The following is a 5,396-nucleotide window of genomic DNA, read 5'->3' on the forward strand; positions in this document are numbered from 1 at the left end:
TCGGGGCGCGGCCGGTCGCCCGCGGGGGCGACGCGGTCGCAAGAGCCCGAGCAGCCTCAGGTTTTAGTATCCTCAATAGTTATGCTTGGTTTTCTTGTTCATACAATTAAGAGCCTCGCCAGTGCCATCCTTTCTCTTCTCTGCCTATGAGTGGCTTTAATGATCTAGCTTGCTTGTCCTTCACGAGTTGTTTCAGTAGTAATGATATATGGACTGCATTTTCAAATAAGATCCATTTTCTCTATTATATCCTCACATAACCATTCATGTCTCTGCATTTTCAAACGTTCAAGTGTTGAGTTTAACTTGGAGAGCATAGTGATGGGGTACACTGTGGGAGTGTAGACAAAAAAAAAAGATTTGCATGTATCATCATTTTTTTCTTAGAGCATTGGTTGATGTAACAATAATATATCATTAATTAATAAAAGCTACGAAGCAATGCCAGGCACTGGTATTGAACAAAATGCCTTAAAATCGGAAGGCCATCTATATCCGACCTGCCTTGCGAGAGCTATCACCCCTAATGTAAAACTCCGAGCCATAACTTTCAACATGGAAATGGTGTGCGGATGTCGATGCTGCTTGATCTATCCATACAGATAAATCATGGGCTTTTACCCCAAGAAACGCATTCTTGATTTCAACCGCCAACATCATCAGCCACATCTCTATCGTTCGACCTGCAAAGAACAAGTCGGTCAAAGGAGAATTCGTCGGAAGAGGAGACACCATCACGCCGCTTTCGGGCATTGCCGCACCATCATTTTGTCTGAGTTTAAGTAAATTCCGTCCTATTTTCATGCAATTCGTCCCGCTTGTTCAAACGTGGTTTGAAATATATGTGGGATGGTTGAATTGCCGGCTCTTATATCAGTGTCCGCGAGCTCCCGGCTTCACTCTGGCGATCAATCCGGAACTGCAAATACCCAAGACAATCAAGGCTATTTCAGCAAACTAGCTCGAGCATCGATGTTTCGAGGAAACCATATACGTAGGTCGGTAGGTGCGCCTTAAGACGAACAGTATGTCCATAACATAACCACCGTCCAGTACAGTCTATCTAGCGAGATGAGCAATTTATACACGCGTACGCACTTGCCGAACATGGAGGAGCTGCACCTGCCTGTGTGTTGCTCTGCTTCTCCTTCTCTGCTTTTGGTGTGTCCATTTCTTGGGATAACCTTAGATCAACGTCTCAAACCGAATCGAACTGAACGCCGTCCACTGCAACACATATCCGTAATTTGGAATTTAATTCTAATAAGTTCGATAATTTAGAGTCCTTTGTAGTATTAGCTTGTCTATTTTCCTCCTACCGAATTGGACTGACCGCCGTCCCATCTTCTCTCCGTCGTTGGCGCACTCCACCGCACACAACCTCCAAGCTCTAATGGCTTCGACTCCCCACGTCCTCTTCAGCCTCTTACCCTCCTCCCGCATGCCGCCGCTTCCTCCTCCGGACTACGTGCGCAGAAGGAGGGTACAGACAGCGAGGCCCGCTGGTGCGCCCCGCAGCAGACGGCTGCGGAGGAAGCCGGGGGATACGTCAGACCCTGCCACGCGCGACCTGGTAAACATGGCATAGTGCCACATGCTCTAACACGCACACGATTACTGAATGAGAATACCTTCAATCAAATTCATTGGTGAATTGACTGAACTCCATTGACCAACATTGATCTTCGAAGGATTGAATTTCTTCAATGAAAATCCACTGGTGATGATTTGATTGAATTCGTTTGGTCAAAATGTAGCGTATTTGTTCAGTTCGTGTTAAAAATGTTCTCTGCTGGTGTCTCAATAGATGGAGATGGACTGCTGCTGCTGGTGCTTCCCAGATCAAACATGTTTTTTTAAAGACAGAGGTTTGCCCCTCCATTTTATATTAAGAAAACGAGGCAACATCATCTAGGGCTGTTCAAACAGCGCTTGGGTTGAGCTAGAGTAGATAAACCAGAATCAGTAACAACAACAATCCACCAGCATTACATCAGAACCAAAAGATATATGCTCAAGGAGAAGGAATACTCAAACACCAGCAACCTAGACTAATTGGGCAGCCCATTATAAACGAGAATCAGTTTGAGGGAAGACGCCTCTCAAGGGGCGATCGGCTCATATATTTATAGCAAGATTACAAGTCTTGGAGACCAAGAAAGAATCCTATACGTGTATATGTACAACCATATATAAACGGAATACACGTGGATAGCTATACAAAATCATACTTTAACATCCCCCCGCAGTTTGTGCGTCTTACGAACGCATAAACTGTACCGAAAATCCTCGAAGAGATGAGACGGCAAGCCCTTCGTCATGATATCGGCAAACTGCTGTGAAGACGGCACGTGAAGAACCCGAATCTGACCGAGAGACACCTTCTCACGAACGAAGTGGATGTCGATCTCGATGTGCTTCGTGCGGCGATGCTGAACCGGGTTGCAGGCCATATAAACAGCACTGACGTTATCACAGAAGACAACAGTCGCGGACGGAAGGGGACGATGAAGCTCGAGAAGAAGCTGACGAAGCCAGCAACACTCAGCCACTGCATGAGCCACGGCTCTGTACTCTGCCTCGGCACTGGAGCGAGACACCGTGGCCTGGCGTTTGGATGACCAGGACACCAGGTTGTCGCCGAGATAGACACAGTAGCCAGAGGTGGAGCGTCGGGTGTCGGGGCAGCCGGCCCAATCGGCGTCGGCATAGGCGGTGAGCGAGGAGGCCGGCGTGGAGTGAAGCTGAAGACCGAGGTCGAGAGTGCCGCGAACATACCGAAGGATCCGCTTGACGAGGTTGAGATGTGGCTTCCGAGGGGCGTGCATGTAGAGACACGCTTGCTGCACGGCATGAGCAATGTCAGGACGGGTGAGCGTCAGGTACTGAAGTGCCCCGGCAAAGCTCCGGTACTCAGTAGCATCAGTGACGAGTGGACCCTCATCGGCAGAGAGCTTGCAACGTGTGTCGATGGGCGTCACACACGGGTTGCAGTCCATCATACCGGCACGCTGAAGAAGGTCGATGACGTACTGGCGCTACGAGAGAAGCATCCCCGAAGTAGAGCGAGAGACCGAGATCCCGAGAAAGTAAGACAAATCCCCGAGATCGGTCATGGGGAACTCGCGGTGTAGTTGGTCGGTGATGTGTTGGAGAAGCCCGGCACTGGAGGCGGTGAGGATTATGTCGTCGACGTAGAGAAGCAGGTAGGCCATCTCGGTACCGTGCCGAAACACGAACAGAGACACGTCGCTCTGGGAAGCCACGAACCCAAGACGATGAGCATGATGAGCGAACCGCTGGTACCACGCGCGGGGCGCCTGCTTAAGTCCATAGAGGGACTTGTGGAGCAGGCAAACATGCTGAGGCCGCGTGGGGTCGACGAAGCCGGGCGGCTGCTCATAGTGAACCACCTCATCAAGATCGCCATGGAGGAAGACATTCTTGACATCCAGCTGGTGAACTGGCCAACCATGGGAGACGGCAATGCTGAGCACAACGCGGATCGTAGCCGGCTTGACAACAGGACTGAAAGTCTCGTCGTAGTCAATACCAGGCTGCTGAGAGAATCCACGGACCACCCACCTGGCCTTGTACCAGGCAAGACCACCATCGGCGCCAAACTTGTGCTTGAAGATCCATTTGCCTGAAACAATGTTAGCGCCAACTGGGCGAGGAACCAGAGACCAAGTGCGGTTCTGAATGATAGCGGCGTACTCCTCGGACATAGCAGCACGCCAAAGAGGATCCTGAAGGGCGGAGCAGTAAGTTTTGGGAATGGGGGAGATGACGGAGTGCTCGGCCGACAGATTGAGTTTGTCAATCGGCTGGACGATGCCACGCTTGGCGCGCGTGAGCATGGTGTGAGTGTTGATGGCCGGAGCGGTGCTGCTGCGGGAGTGCCGGGGAGGGGGAGGGGGTGGCGGTGGTGGTGGTGAAGGAGATGGGGCGGGAGACGCAGGCGGCATGGGCGCGGGCGAGGCGGGCTCGTCGATGACGCGCGTGGGGGAAGCCGGGCCATGCATGGTGGGCTGGGCCGGAGAGGACGGCGCCATGCTGGGCTGGCCCGGTAGGGTGGCGAGGACCGCAGGGGCCGGGTGCGTGGCGGCTAGGTCGAGCAGAAAATCGAGATCGTCCGGGGAGGCATCGGTGCGATCTATGGTGAAGGGAAAGGTGTGTTCGTCAAAGATGACGTGACAGGAGATAATGACACGGCGTGATGACAAGTCGAGGCATCTGTAGCCGCGATGAGAGGTAGGGTAACCGAGGAACACGCACGCAGTGGAGCGTGGAGCGAGTTTGTGAGGTGCCGTTGCGGATTGGTTCGGGTAGCACAAGCACCCGAAAACGCGAAGGTCGGAGAAGGAAGGTTTTTGTCGGTAGAGGAGGGTATATGGGATGCGGAATTGCAGGGCTTGGCTAGGGCGGCGATTAAGGAGAAAGGTGGCGACAGTGAGAGCCTCGGCCCAGTAGGAAGGAGGCATGTAAGCCTGGAAGAGGAGGGTGCGGGTTATGTCATTGAGGGTGCGAATAGCACGCTCAGCCTTGCCGTTTTGAGGAGAAGTATATGGGCAAGGCATTCGTAGGTGAATGCCATTGCGGGCAAGGAACTCGACAAAGGTGGAGGTAACAAACTCAGTGCCGTTGTCTATTTGGAATGACACGACCGGAAGGTTGAATTGTGTGCGTGCATAGGCGACAAAGTTAACGAGAAGATCACATGTGTCGGATTTCCGGCGGAGTGGGTAGGTCCACATAAAATGAGAAAAATCATCAACAATGACCAAATAATATTTGAAGCTGGAGTTACTAGCAACGGGTGAGGTCCACAAATCAAAATGAAGCAATTGGAACGGGACGACGCAAAAAGTGGATGATCTAGTAAACGGTAGACGCACGTGCTTGCCAAGTTGGCATGCATGACACACTTGAGTGTTTTTATTACAGGGTATATCAAATTCTGAAGATAAATGTGACATAGAGTCACGACCCGGATGTCCTAAGCGACGATGCCATAGCTCCGATGAGGTGGTGGTGGCGACGAGTCCAAACAGCGAGGTGGTGGTGTTGGTGTTGGCGGAGAACTCGTAGAGCGGACCGGGGCTACTGCAGCGAATAATCTCGCCCCGAGTGTGAAGATCCTTAATAGAAAAACCACACGGGTCATATTCAACAGAAACCGAGTTATCAATGGTAAACTGACGAGTAGAAAGAAGATTTTTGATAATATCGGGAACAACTAGAACATTGTTGAGATGGAAAGTGTGGCTAGGTGTGCGGAGAGTAACGTGGCCGGTGGCGGTGATGGGAAGGGGATCGCCATTGCCAACGGTGACACGGAGTGGAGGGGGAGGGTATGATGAGGTGGAGAGTATACCAGGGTCGGAGACCATATG

The sequence above is a fragment of the Triticum dicoccoides genome, chromosome 6B (assembly GCF_002162155.2).
Source record: "Triticum dicoccoides isolate Atlit2015 ecotype Zavitan chromosome 6B, WEW_v2.0, whole genome shotgun sequence".
Taxonomy (NCBI): Eukaryota; Viridiplantae; Streptophyta; class Magnoliopsida; order Poales; family Poaceae; genus Triticum; species Triticum dicoccoides.